The 16,076-nt window shown below is 34.3% G+C and overlaps 1 protein-coding gene across 1 annotated transcript in view; it reads right to left on the reverse strand.

The window, feature by feature from the left end:
• MICAL2 (microtubule associated monooxygenase, calponin and LIM domain containing 2) overlaps window positions 1-16,076 on the reverse strand; it is a 244,390-nt gene that overhangs the window by 36,558 nt on the left and 191,756 nt on the right. The gene's annotated exons all lie outside the window — the stretch shown is intronic.

The raw sequence follows: 16,076 nt of genomic DNA on the forward strand, positions 1-16,076 counted from the left end.
TAAGGGCAACTGAAAATTTGGCCCTCCACGTTAATTACATTTCTGGGTCCCTGCCAAGAGCTTTGCAGCTCTCTTTTCACATTAAAAAAAAAAAAAGAAGAAAAAACCAAGGTATTATGCAGAAATCAATTAATTCCTTAAACACCATTTATATGGTGTATTGCTCAGAATGCATTCAGAGATGAAATCTATTATTAAAATGCATGTCTGAAGTTAGTTGAGTTACCTAAATGCTTGTGTAAGGTTCGTTCTGCAGAGTAATTGAATGCAAAAAAGTTGGAGCCAGCTCTTAAACAAATCGCCCTTCTGCGGCTCACAGCATCTGGCACCCATTTTTACTACATGACATCTGCTCAGTGTAAAATAGCTGGCGTCAGAATGTCTGGTCATAGAAAAAAAAATCCCAAATGTAATCAGAAGCAAAAGGACTCTAAGCCTAAGGTTTTATCACATAGTCTCATGCAACATAAATATTTCATTAATTACGGCTAAACAAATGCCATTTTTATTTTCCCAACTTGCAGATATTATCACATCATCGAAGTGGTGACTCAAATGCCAGGAAAGGCAATTTAAGATAGGGATGGCTCAACAATACAGGGCCCAAGGGAGAGCCGAAGTCGAGGAGATATGCCAATCTCTGAACAAGAGGTAGATGGTTAGAGGCAGCAAAGTGCCCACGTTAACTAGAATTGCTCTGTGATCTGGCCGGGGACCATGTGTGATAAGGTCTTCCAGGTGCCACAGGAGGCTTTTATTCTTCTCAGCAAGAACATCTGCCCCTACACATCAACATGATGCAGAGTTAATGAGTAATAGCTGGATTAACCCACTCTGATTACTGAATATCAGGACCAGCTAGGACTCCACGATAGGAAATCTACTAATCTTTATTTTGCTGTGGCTGCTTATGTCTGAATAGAAATAGGTGTTGGGTCGGGGGAAAGGAGAAGCACCTCCAAGTCAACTAACATTCTCTCCAGCCTGCCTTTTCCTCCTTAAAATTTTCAACTATTCACTCTAGTGAGAGAGGCCAAGTTTGACAAAATAAGGGTGCTTTAGCCTCCAGGAGCACATTTACATATGTTGTTATTCAAAGCAAAATAATGCAAAACATCCCTGTTTTCTGGTTTAATTTGCCAGATGGAAAGCTCAGGTAAAGATAGAATCACAGAGCAGTATAATAATGGGAGGAAGCATTATTATTGATGAGCTGAGATTGTTTCCCACTTCTAGCCACTAAATGACCACTGAGTAATTCAGTCACTGAGTGTTCACTTCTTAGCATATGACCTTGAGGAAATAATTTTACCTCCTTGAGTTTCTCAGGATCATGATTTCTAACTTGCAGAATTGTTGTGGAAGGGTGAAGATAATCAGTGTAAAGTGCCTAGCACAATGCCGGTATATTAGCAGTGCCTAAGTAAATGTTCTTATCGTTGGTAGCAGCAAGAGCAGCAGGAACCATGTGATCATCATCACTGATCTAAAATAACAATACTGCAACATTAGAAAACTGCCTAGTTAGCCTTTGTTTATGGAAGAAATATAAACCTAAAGTTGAAACTTCTTCTAACTTTCAAAAAATAAATATTTCCATTGAAATTTCTTTCAAAATTGAGGAGAAAATGCTTCCAAAGATAAGGCATTTCTTACACTTCTGGCAAGAAAGAAGTTATATAGTTGCCACTGAGTCTTTTTCTTGTTACCCTCTCCATCACAGAACCAACCATTCTAGTAGTTTTTTTTTTTTTTTTTGAGACAGAGTCTTGCTCTGTCACTCAGGCTGGAGTGTATTGGCATGATCTGGGCTCACCACAACCTCTGCCTCCCAGGTTCAAGTGATTTTCATGCCTCAGCCTCCTGAGTAGCTGGGATTACAGGCGCCCACCAACATGCCCTGCTAATTTTTGTATTTTTAATAGAGATGGGGTTTCGCCATGTTGGCCAGGCTGGTTTCGACTCCTGATCTCAGGTAATCCACTTGCCTTGGCCTCCCAAAGTGCCGGGATTACAGGTGTGAGCCACTGTACCTGGCCTAGTACACTTTTCATTTGTAAAATCTTAAAGGCTTTGCAGCATTGTTCCACTTTGGCTGTGTTAGAATGACTGATTCTGGAATTCATCTCCCAACACAAAGCACTGAAAATTAAGACAAAATACATAAAGCATCTATTTTCAGGCACTGGACAACAGGCAGTGCAGAACTGTGATAAAGGCAAGAACAGAAGCAAATGAGGAAAGTCCTACAATCACAGTAACTTTCTGCCTAGAGGGTCTTTCCAGATCACAGTACAGGTAAGAAGAAACTAAATAAAGCATAACAGATTCATTGAGTTGAAAAGACAGATGAGAGTTTGGGCAGGCTGAGACAGCTGGAATACGTGGGGCAGAGTATTGGAGAAGAGGGAGCTATGAAAAGAAGAAATTCACACCTAAGCATAGAAATCCCCTTGAGTCTATTGCTTATAGTAAACTATAGATGCATAAAGAGAAACTCTATGAGGTTGGGCAAATAGCTGCTGGGAAGTTGTTGCCTAAACAATCTTGAAAGCTTCTTCAGGACTGAGAGATGTTCAAGTTCTACCTAGCCAGGGTAGAACAAAAATTTGAGGCATTGATAGAGACCACAGAAAAATCATGGGGAATGAATTAGCCCTAGAGTAAAGGTTATTATAGATTCACCTGAACAAAGCTTAAAAGCAAGCCTTCAAAGGAAAACAAGTGATCTGCAAGTTACCCCACTACTGCCTGCCAAATATTCTTTACTGCCTGCCAAATATTCTTTACTGCCTATTTAATTACTTAATTAAAGAAACAAAATATAGACATGCTACAATGTAACATTCAAAGTCTGGCAGCTGGTGAACAATTACTAGAGATGTAAAAAAGCAGGACAAGTCTGATAATCAAGAGAAAAATTTGTCAATAAAAGCAGACCCAGAAATGACAGATACGAGGGAATTAGCAGATGAGAATTTTGAAATAGCTATTATAAATGTGGTCAAGAACTCCAGCAAAAAAAAAACTATTATAATAAACCAGTAAAGTTGCAGTATACAAAATTAACATAAGAAAATTAGGAGCATTTCTATACATGAACAACAAACTATCTGAAAAAGAATGAAAAAAATCTCATTTATAATAACTTCAAAAAAAAAGCCACCTAGGAACAAATTTAACCAAGGAGGGAAAGACCTATACATTGAAAATCATAAAACATTAATAAAAGAAATTGAAGAAGACACAAAGAAATCAAAAGATATCTCATGTTAATGTATTGAAACAATTACTGTCAACATTTTCACTAAATATATACAGTCAAAGCATTGCAATTAAAAAGAAGATATTGTCAGACTAGATTTTAAAAAAGCAAGAACCTGCTATATGTTGTCTATAATAAATTCATTTTAAATATAAAGAGAAATTAAAAGTAAAAATTTAGAAAAACTAGAGTGTGATAACTTGAATCAGTAAGAAAGATCATGCAGCTGTATCAAAGTAATTTGTGGACCAGGAATATTAACAAAGATAAAGAGGGACATTCCATAATAAAAGGTAAACCTATCAAGAAAATGAAACACTTTTAAATATGTGTGCACTTAATTAAATTAAAAAAACAAAATACAGACAGGCTTGATTAATTAAATATTAATTAATTACAGAGCTCCAAAATACATGAAGCAAAAATTGACCAAACTGAAAAGAAAAATAGACAATTCAAAAATTACAGCTAAGGGGTATTAACTCTTTTCTCTTGGAAATTGATAGAATAAGTACACAAAAGTAAGAGTATGCAACTTGTACACACTATTAAACAACTTGACCTATTTCACATCATGGAACACTTCAACAACAAGCAACAGATTATTTGAAAGCACACAGGAAACATTTCCTAAGTTAGACGATATCCTTGGCTTTAAAACAATCTTGATAAAGTTCTAAGGAGATTGAAATAATAAAAACCATGTTCTCTGACCACAAGATAATTAAAGTAGAAATTAGAAATTAATAACTGAAAGATACTCTGGAATATCCACAAAATATTTGAGAATTAAATAACACACTTCTAAATAACCCATAGGTCAAAAAAAGAAATCACAAAGAAAATTAAAACAATGTATTTTTGAGAGAGTCTCACTCTGTCACCCAGACTACAAAGAAAATTAAAAACAATTTGAACTGAATGAAAACACAACATATTAGAATTTGTAGGATTCAGCTAAAGCAGTGCCCAGAGTGAAATGTATGGCTTTACTTTGTTTATATTAGAACAGAAGAAAGGTTTAAAATCAATGATTTAAGCATACTGTAAGAAGCTAACAAATATGAATTGATTTCAAAGAAGTAAAAATAAGACTGACAATTGACTTTGAAGAGAAACAATGGAAGCTATGAACAATGGCATGATATCATTAAATGATGAAAGACAATGCCTACTGTCAACTTGCAGTCTCTATTCTAAAGAAATATCCTTTATAAACAAAGGCAAAAGTGAAATGTTTTCAAACAAAACCTGGCAGAATTATCCGCAGCAGACTCACACTAAAAGGAATGCCACAGAGAGTTCTCCAGGCAGAAGAAAACCAATCTAAGATGAAAGTATCGTGATGCAGAAAAAGATGAAGAACCACTAAAATAGAAAATGTGCATGAATCCACGCACATTCAGGACTGTTTCAAACCATAATTATAATATCTATGGGTTTAAAATATGTAGTGAATTAAAATATATGACAGCAATCACACAAAAGTTGAAAGAAGATAAATGGAGTTTAAAGTTTTCTGAAGTCTTAGGTTATCCAGAAGGAGATAAGAGAATTAATTTAATATAGATTCATTTTAGTTATCAATTAACATTATAGTCTCTTGGGTAACTGCCAAAATAATAATGAACAAACTATACATAATTACAGGCACTACATACTATGTATTACATAAATAATAAGTAAAAGAGAAGAAATTGAATTTTTAAATTCCGGATTAATTAAAAATAAAGCAAGAAAAGAGAAAAAATGAACAAGTCAGATGAGACAAATGAAAAACAAACAGTAAACTGATAGATTTAAACCCAAATATATCAGTAATTATGTTAACTGTAAGTAGACTAAATATTCAAAATAAAAGAGACCATCAAATTGGATTTTCAAAAACCCAAACTATAGGTTGCTTATAAGACAGACACTTTAAATATAATAATACAGTAACATTAAAGTAAAAAGAAGGAAAACGGGATATCATGTGAAAAACAAACCAAAAGAAAGTTTGTATAGCTATCCAAAAAAAAAAAAAAAAAAAAAAATCAGACCAAGACATTAAGGCCAGAAATATAACAAAAATAATGGACATTTAATGATTATCAAAGCATCAATTCAAAAGTATACTATAACAATCAGAAATGTGTACATACCTAACAGCATAGCCTCAAACTATATAAAGCAAAAACTTACTGAACTAGAAAGAGAAATAGTCAAACCCCTCAACCATTGTTAGATATTTTAAACAAAGCTCTCTTAGCAAGTGACAGAAAAACCAGACAAAATTAAAAAAAATCAGCAAGGATATAGAAGATATGACTAAACACTATTAATAAATTTGACCTAATTGATAAGCAAATATAGACTATCACATCCAATAACTAGAGAATATATATTAATATCTATGTACTTATACACATATATATATTATTTGAAGTACATAAGAAATACTTATTAAATTGATGATATGTCAAGCTATAAAGCAAGTATCAACAAATCTCAAAGGACTTAAGTCACACACAGTATGTCTTTGGGTAACAGTGGAATTAAGCTAGAAATCAATACAATCATGTAGCAATTGTAGGGTCTCAGAAGCAGCTTTCTCTGACCTTCTCCTGCCCTCCTGGACTCTCATTCTCCCCCCGCGGTTATTCATAGAAACTAGACTCCCTCTTCCTCAAGGCAGGTCATAACAACCAGAACCCCTTTCCCTCAAAGCCAGATATAAAATCTAAAAATATTACTCTAACTTTCCACCCACCTTTCTGTGTAAAAACTGGCCATAAAGAAATGATCTGACTTGCCTTGTTTGACTCTAGATCTTTTTTTTTTTTTTTTTTTTGAGACGGAGTCTTGCTCTGTCGCCCAGGCTGGAGTGCAGTGACGCGATCTCGGCTCACTGCAAGCTCCGCCTCCCGGGTTCACGTCATTCTCCTGCCTCAGCCTCCCGAATAGCTGGGACTACAGGCGCCCGCCACGACGCCTGGCTAATTTTTTGTATTTTTTTAGTAGAGACGGGGTTTCACCGTGTTAGCCAGGATGGTCTCGAACTCCTGACCTTGTGATCCACCCGCCTCGGCCTCCCAAAATGCTGGGATTACAGGCGTGAGCCACAGCTCCCGGCCGACTCTAGATCTTAAGACTCCTATTCCAGGGAAGATCCTGCCCCATACCCAAAATAAAGGAATGCTGTACAGAGAGGCCAAGAAAGATCTGAAGAGACAGGCCTTGCTGGGTTTCCCCAGTCTATTAGCATAAGATTTTACTCTTTTTGTCCAATTATATTTCTTCATGACAATCCATATTTTGTTGAACCTAAGCATAAAAATGAACAGTTTCCGTCTATCTTTGGATCTGAATTCTGAAGACTCCCATGTCACAAAAAACTATGATCAAATAAATTTGTATGCCTTTTCCCCTGTTAAACTGCCTTTTGTTGGTGATTTTCAGCAACCTTTCAGAGGGTGAGGGGGAAGTTTTCTCTTGGACTTGACAAAATTAAGTAACATTTTTCTAAACACCCTGTGGATCAAAGAAAAAATATAAATAAATTTAAACTGACTGATGATAAAAGTGTGTCATAACAGAATGACTGGGATGCAGTTAAAGCAGTAATTAGAGAGAAATTTAGAGCCTTACATAAAGCACACATCATGCAAAAAAAAAAAAAAAGTTGAGAAATGTTGTTCTAAGATGCATTTCAAGAAGCTAGAAAAAGAACCACAATTGAACCTAAAGAATGTAAAAGGAAGCAAATAATCAAGATAAGAACAGATTATGAAAGACAATAAAAATAAAGCAGAAATAAAATTGAAAATCAACAAAGTGAAAATTTGACTCTAAAAATACAAAATTAAGAATGATAAAGCAAAAAATGGGCAGAAAGCAAAAATTACCAATATTAGAGATGAGAAGTCCTATAGAGTATTATTAAAGGAAGTTATTATATAAACTATTATGTAATAATAATTTTAAAAATTTGTTTTTATACAAACTATTATATAATAATAAATTTAAAAATTTAGGTTGAATAAATTCATTGCAAAACACAATTTGCCAAAACAAACACAAGAAGAAATAGAAAATGTGATTAGTTCTCTATTAAAGGGACTAAATTTATAATTAAAAAACGTTCCACAAAAACAGTTCTAGGTTATATGACTTCATTTGTTTCCCAATGTTTAATAAAAATGTCACCAATATTAAAACAAAAAGCTCTTCCAGAGAACAGAAAAAGGACACTCTCAAGTTGTGTTATGAGACTAGCATAAGCTTAATACCAAAACCTGATAAAAATATAAAGAAAAATTTGGCCAGGCATGGTGCCTCACACCTGTAATCCCAGCACCTTGGGAGGCCGAGGCAGGTGGATCAGGCCAAGGCAGTCAGAAGTTTGAGACCAGCCTGGCTAACACACTGAAACGCTGTCTCTAAGAAAAATACAAAAATTAGCCGGTGTGGTGGCATGCACCAGCTACTCTGGAGGCTAAGGCAGGAGAATCTCTTGAACCCCAGAGGCAGAGGTTGCTGTGAGTCAAGATCACGCCACTGCACTCCAGCCTGGGCAACAGAGCAAGACTCTGTCTAAAATAAAATAAAATAAAATAAAATATAAAATAAAATAAAATAAAATAAAATTAAAATAATAAAATAAAAGTAAAATAAAATATAAAATAAAATAAAATATAAAATAAAATAAAATAAATACATAAAATAAAATAAAATAAAATAAAAACCAACAACACCAACCAAAAAAAAAGAAAGAAAAATTTTAGGCCAACATCATTTATAAACACAGGTGTGAAACTCTGAAAAATAATTAGTAAATTCAATACAGTGATATATAAAAAGGTAGTACATTATGACCAAGCTGGGTTTATTTCAAGAACACAGTAATGATTTAACATTCAAATATCTAAATAGTCCTAGCCAGAGCAGTTAGGCAAGAGAAAGAAATAAGTGGCATCCAAACTGGAAAAGGAGTCAAATAATGCTTATTTGCAGATGATACGATTTTGTATTCAGAAAAACTGAAAGACTCCACACAAAAACCCTTTCAGAACTGATAAACTTAGTAAATTTGCAGGACACAAAATCAATATACAAAAATTAGTAGCATTTCTATACACTAAGAGCAATCAATCAAGATTCTTTTCTGAAAAAGAAATCAAGAAAGCAATCCCATTTATAATAGCTACAAACAAAAAAAAACCTAGGAATAAATTTAACCAAAGAAGTGAAAGATCTCTACAAGAAAAACTATAAAACGATGATGAAAGAAATTGAAGAGGACACCCAAAACATGGAAAGAAGTCTCATCCTCATGAAATGGAAGAACATTGTTAAAATGTCTATACTACCCAAAGCCATCTACAGATTCAATGGAACCCCTATCAAAATACCAATGACATTCTTCACAGAAATAGAAAAAAAAAATCCTAAAATTTGTACAGAACCACAAAAGACCCCAAATAGCTAAAGTATTCCTGAGCAAAAAGAACAAACCTAGAGGCATCATATTCCTTGATTTCAAATTATATTACAAAGCTATAGTAACCAAAAGCATAATACTGGCATAAAAACAGATACATAGACCAATGGAACAGAATAGAGAACCCAGAAGTAAGTCCACACACTTACAGTCAACTCATTTTAACAAAGGTGCCAAGAACATACATTGGGGAATGGATAGTTTCTTAAATAAATAGTGCTGGGAAAACTCAATATTCATGTGCAGAAGAATGAAACTAGATTCCATTGTTCACCATACACAAAGATAAACTCAAAGTGAATTAAAGACTTGAATTTAAGGCCTGAAACTATGAAGCTACTAGACAAAAACACTGGAGAAGTGCTACAGGACATTGGTCTGGGCAAAGATTTTTCTGGGAAAGACCTCAAAAGCACAGCTAACAAAAGCAAAAATAGGCAATTGAGATTATATCAAGCAAAAGAGCCTATGTACAGCAAAGGAAACAATTAACAAAATGAAGAGACAACCTAAAGAATGAGAGAGAATGTTTGCAGACTATCCATCTGAAAAGGGATTAATAACCGGAATATATAAGAAACTCAAACAACTCAGTACAAAAAACCAAATAATTCAAATAAAAAATGGGCAAAAGACCTGAATAGATATTTATTAAAAGAAGACATATAAGTGGCCAACAAGTGTGTGAAAAAATACTCAACATCACTAATTAACAGGGAAATGAAAATCCAAACCACAATGAGATATCATCTCACCCCAGTTAGAATGGCTATTATCAAAAAGACCAAAAAATCAAAAATGCTGGCAAGGATATGGAGAAAGGGGAACATTTACTTATACACTGTTGGTGAGAATATAAAGTAGTAAAACCATCATGAAAAACAGTATGGCGGTTTCTCAAAAAACTAAAAACAGAACTACCATATGATCTAGCAGGCCTACTGCTGAGTATATAATGCAAAGAAAGGAAATCAGTATATTGAAGAGACATCTACATTCCCACGTTTATTGCAGCAGAATAGCCAAGATACAGCATCAACCTAAATGTCCATAAATGGATGAATGAATAAAGAAAATGTGGTGTACATATATATATATATATATACACACACATACATACAATGGAATATTATTCAGCCATAAAAAATAAAATCTTGTCATTTGCATCAACATGGATGAAACTGAAGGTCATTATGTTAAGTGAAATAAACCAGGCACAGAAAGACAAATATCACATGTTATCACTTATACAGGAGCTAAAAATGAAAAAGTGGATCTCATGGAGATAGAGAGTAGAATGGTGGTTACCAGGGAAGCGGAAGCAGGGAGGAAAGGCTAAAGGGAAGTTGGGTAATGGGTACAAAATACAATTAGTAGAAGAAATGTTATAATATTTGATAGTACAATAGGAAAATTATAGTTAACAATGATTTATAGTAAATTTCAAAATAGCTAGAAGAGAAGAATTGTTTAAGTTTCCTAAGACAGAGAAGAGATAAATGTTTGAAGTAATTGATATTTCAATTACTCTGATTTGATCACGACACATTACATATATGCATCAAAATATCACATGTATCCCAAACACATATAAAACAATGATTTATCAAGTAAAAAATACAAAAAAGTTACATATAAAATTGTCATTTAGCACATATTGACTAAAGTAACAAAAGCATATGATTATCCAACAGATGCAGAAAAAGCATTTGCTTACATTTATCATTACTCATGATTAAAACTCATAGCAAGCTAGGAATAGAAGGAAATTTTATTGATCTAATAAAGGACTGACAAAAGAAATCTGCAGCAAACATTATACTCAATGGTGAAATACAATCTCTCTCATATTGGGAAAAAGACAATGGTGTACACTATCATCTTTTCTATTCAGCACTGTATAGGAGGTCCTAGGCAGTGCAATAAGGCAAGAGAATGGAAAAAAAGGTATACAAACTGGAAAGGAAGATGTCAGGCTGTCTTTATTGGCAGATGACATGATTTTCTTGTTAAAATTCTATTTAAAAGCTATTACAATAATAAGTGAGTTTAGTAAGGTCAATATAAAGTTAATTTGCTTCTACATATTAATAATGAACAATTTAAAAGCAAAATTAAGAAAGCAATTTTATTTACAATGGCAACAAAAACATGAAATACTTAAAAGATAAATTTAATATGTGTGAAAAATCCACACACTGAAAACTAAAAAAACCATTCTAAATTAAAGTGAAAGAAACTTAAATAAATTGAGAGATATGCCATTTTCATGGATTGAAAGACCAAACAGGTGTCAGTTTATCCCAAATTGATCTATAGATTACAAGCAAAATTCCAGTAGGCTTCTTTGGTAGAAACTGATAAGTTAATTCTAAAATTTATATGAAAACACAAAAGACCTAGAACAGCCATATTAATTTTTAAGAAAAACGAAGTTGTAAGACTTTCCCTACCTGTTTTTGAGACTTATTCTAGCTGGGCATGGTGGCTCACACCTATAATCCCAGCACTTTGGGAAGCCAAGGCAGGAGGATCACTTGAGCTCAAGAGTTCAAGACTAGCCTGGACAACATAGTGAGACCTTGTCTCTACTATAAAAAAAAATAAAATTGTTTTTTAATTAGCTGGGCATGCTGGTGTGTGCCTGCAGTCCCAGCTACTCAGGAGGCTGAGGCAGAAGGATCACTTGAGCCCAGGAGTTGGAGGCTGTAGTGAGCTATGATTAAGCCACTGCACTCCAGCTTGGGCAACAGAGTGAGGCTCTGTTTCAAAGACAAGACAAGAAAAAGAAAGGCTTACTCTAAAGCTGCAATAATCAAGAAAGTGTGCTTTTAGTGTAAAGATGATTGTATAGATCAATGGAACAGATTAGAGAGTACAGAGATAGACCTACACATATATGGTCAATTGATTATATATAAAGGTGTCAAAGTAACTCAATGGGGAAAGAATAGTCTTTCAAACAAGTGGTACTGAAGCAATTAGATACCTCGGGGAAAACAACAACAACAAAACCCATGACTTATATTCACTATAAAAAATTAACTAGAATCTTGCATTCATTGCAATGTAAAAAAAATTATCTAGAATCAGATTATAGGTTGAAGCTGAAAATCTGGAAACTATAAAACTTTTGGGAGAAAACATATGAGGAATTCTTAGTGACTTCGAGTTTAGCAAAGATATCTTAACTATAACTCAAATTATAAAAGAAAAAAATCAATAAATTTGACTTCATCGTATTAAAAATTTCTGCTCTTTGAAAGATACTGTAATGAAAATGAAACAACAATCCACGACTAGGACAGAATGTTGCAAACATATATCTGATAAAGGATTTATTTATATGCAGAACTCTTAAAACTCAATACTAAGAAACAACACAATTTAAAAATGGGCAAAAGATTTGAAAGCTACTTTACCAAAAAATATACAAATAAAAAATTCGTACATTCAAAGAAGCTCAACATCATTAGTCACTAGGGAAATGCAAATTAAAATTGCAATAAGATACTACTATAGGCATTAGGATGGCTAGAATTTGAGTCTGACAATGTCAAGTGTTAGCATGGATGTACAGTAACTGAAACTCTTGTGCATGGTTGTGTGGCATGTCAATTTGGAAAACAATTTGACAAGTTTAAAAATAAAATTCAACATGCACTTACCAAATGACCAAACCACCCCATAGCTAGGAACTTGGCTAAGGCAAATGAAAACATGTCTCTACACAGAGACCTGTACATTAATGTTCATAGAAGCTTTATTCGTGTTCAAAAACTAAACCCCATCTCATGTCTATCAACTGGTAAATGGATAAACAAATGTTGGTGCATCCATACAATGAAATCCTACTAGCAATAAAAAGGAATGGATTACTGAAATGTGCAACAACATGCATAAATCTCAAAACCATTATGCTAAGTGAAAGAAGCCAGACACAAAAGACAACATACTGTATGATTCCATTTATATGACATTCTAGGAAAGGTAACACTATTGAGACAGAAAACAAATCAGTGTTTTCCAGGGACTGGGCATATGGAAAAGGGTTGATTCTAAAGAGGCATGAGAATACCATTTAGGATGGTGAAAATATCTCTATTTGATTTTGGAAGCAGTTCCATTACTATATACAATTGTAAAAACACACGGAACTGCACATTTTAAAAGGGTAAATTTTATTGCATGTAAATTATACCTCAATAAAAAATTACAGTTTGGTAGAGTAGATGAATTCAATTGTTTTCCTACCTAAATGACCATATAGTCAATCACAGAACTGACAGATAAATCACTGTATATTCCCACAATGAAATATAGTTTACTAGGAGAATAATATGACCACAAGAAACAATGAGGATAAATCTCATAAAAACAATGTTGAAAGAAAAGGTTACATTTACCTAATGAATACTGTTAGAAATCAGTGGTTATCTTTGTGGTAGATGGTAGCCATGTGGGATTAGTGACTGAAAGAAACAGAGGACTTTTGGGGTTCTGGTAATGTTAAGTCTTCATCTAGCTCCTATTACATGTATGTGTTCAATTTGTGAAAAGCTCTATACTTACGAGTATTTTTCTTTTGTGTATTATAAGCAAGAAAAATGACTATCTAGAAATAAACCTTCAGAAATGCAAAATACCTTTATCAACAATACTATAAAATGTAAATAATTTTTAAAAATCTGACTAAATACAGGGCTATAGGGTGTTCTTAGATGGGAAGACTCAATATTCTAAAGCTATCAAATGTCTTCCTTACCTCACAGAATACCCAAAAATCTATCCCAGTTTCATCATAGATATGACTGTGAAAGGAAAAATAATAAGGCTTCTGTAACAGTGTTGTCCAATAGAAATATAATACAAGCCATGCATGTAATTAAAAATTTTCCAATAGCTACATTAAAAATGTTTAAAAAATAAAATTAATTTTAATATATTTTATTTACCCCCAATTTCAAAAATCTTATCATTTCAACTTTTTATTTATTTGTTTATTTGTTTGTGACCAGTATTGGTCTCTTGCCCAGGCTGGAGTGCAGTGGTACAATCGTGGCTCACTGAAACTCGACCTCCTGGTCTTAAGTGATCCTCACACCTGCTGAGTAGGTGGGACTATGAGCATGTGTCAACATGTCTGGCTAATTTTTTTAGTTTCTATAGAGACAGGGTCTCCTTATGTTGCCCAGGCTGGTCTTGAACTCCTGGACTCAAGCAATCCTCTTCCTCAGCCTCTCAAAGTACATATATCTAACAAAGGACTTATATCCAGAATCTATACAGATTACAAATCAATGACAAAAGGGCTAATAACACAATAAAAGTATGGGCAAAAGACTTCAACAGAGACTTCTTACAGAAGAATATCTAAATAAGCATGTGAAAAGTTATGCAACATCATTTGGCATGAGCCACTGCACTGAGCCAAGAATTATTAATGAGATGTTTTACATTATTTCATTCATACTAAGTCTTCAGAATCTGATGCATATTTTACACATACAGTATGTCTCTGTTCAGATGATACATTTTTAATGGTTAAAGTGAAATGTAACCCTATCAAATAAAGTTGTGTTTAATAGAAAACCATTTTACACTGCTTCAGTTTTTAAATTTAAATTAATTAAAATTTTAAAAATTAAAAATTCAGTTCCTCATTCACACTAGCTACATCTCAAGTATGAAACAATGGCTACTGTATTTGGACCGCACAGTTCTAGAAGGTAAGCGAGAACATCTACATGACCTTGGAGTAGGGAAAGATCTCATAAACAGGATGCAAACGTCAACAGCAATAAAGGAAAGTGATATTGTTTGACTCCATGTCCCCACCCAAATCTCACCTTGAACTGTAATCCCCATAATCCCCATGTATCAAGGGTGGGACCTGGTGGAGGTAACTGAATCATGGAGGCAGTTTCCCTCATGCTGTTTTTGTGATAATGAGTGAGTCTCACAGACCTGATGGTTTTATAAGCGTCTGGCATTTCCCCTACTTGCACTCACTCTGTCCTGCTGCCCTGTGAAGAGGTGCTTTCCACCATGATTGTAAATTTCCTGGGGCCTCCTTGGCAATGTGGAACTGTGATTCGATTAAATTGCTTTCCTTTATAAATTATCCAGTCTCAGGTATTTCTTCATATCAGTGTGAGAACTAATACAGAAAGTACTGATAAATTTGGCTTTATTAAAATAAATACTTCTGGCCGGGTGCAGTGGCATCTTCCTGTAATCCCTGCTAACTTGGGAGGCTGAAGTTGGAAGACTGCTTGAAGCCAAAAGTTTGAGGCTTCTGTACATTATGATAGTGCCACTGCATTCCCAGGCTTTTATTAGACACTGTCTCTTAAAAAAAAAGGTACTTCTGTTTATCCAAAGACATCATTAGAGAGTGAAAAAGGGAGCCAAAGAGTAGGAGAAGACAGCACAATAAAAGTATGGGCAAAAGACTTCAACAGAGACTTCATACAGAAGAATATCTAAATAAGCATGTGAAAAGTTAGGCAAAATCATTATCAGGCAAATGCAAATTAAAACCATAATGAGAGACCACTGTACACCTGTAAAAATAGCAACATCAACAAAACAAAACAAAGCTGAGACTATCAAGTGTTGACAAGGATGTGGAGCAAGAGGAGCTCTCATTCCCTGCTGAGAGTATATACATTGGTACAACCACTTTGCAAAACTGTTTGATAGTATCTACTAAAACTATCATACATACCTACCCAATGACCTAGCAATTCCACCCCAGGTATATGCTAATGTTCTTTTCTTAACCAATCCCGAGCCAGGCTCCTCTGAATCCTCTTCGTAACTAGACCTCACCTTGGCCTATGAAAAGAACAGACTTGCGACATAAGTGATTTTGTCCATCCCTTTTCTCTCCACATTAAAAGGCTTAAATAAACACTAACATAGTTTCTGAAAGCTCAAGACCCAATCACTAAGATGGCCATAGCCTCCCTTAAAGTTCCTGCCTAAGAAAACTCAAGGTTGCCAGAATAATGGACTGCTTGTTTTAGCTCACACGTGATGACAGGCACCACTGTCACTTGTTCTCAGAACATTTATTAAAAAGAGCTTACAACGTGAATCCTTTCTCTGTCCATTTGAGACATATGTGTATCTCCTACAGCTCAGGAGTGTCTTTCTCAAGGACCTGATAAGCCATTCCTTTGAAATGTAATCATCAGGAAGGATAGGGCCACTGTCTCCCAGTCTCTGTGGAAAGACAGAATTCTGACTTTGTTGACTGCCAGCTAACAGATGCAGCTGGCCTAATCTGCATGGACACTGACCAGCTCTTTGTGATTTTTCACT

Source organism: Pongo pygmaeus, chromosome 9 (assembly GCF_028885625.2).
Source record: "Pongo pygmaeus isolate AG05252 chromosome 9, NHGRI_mPonPyg2-v2.0_pri, whole genome shotgun sequence".
In the NCBI taxonomy this organism is placed as follows: Eukaryota; Metazoa; Chordata; class Mammalia; order Primates; family Hominidae; genus Pongo; species Pongo pygmaeus.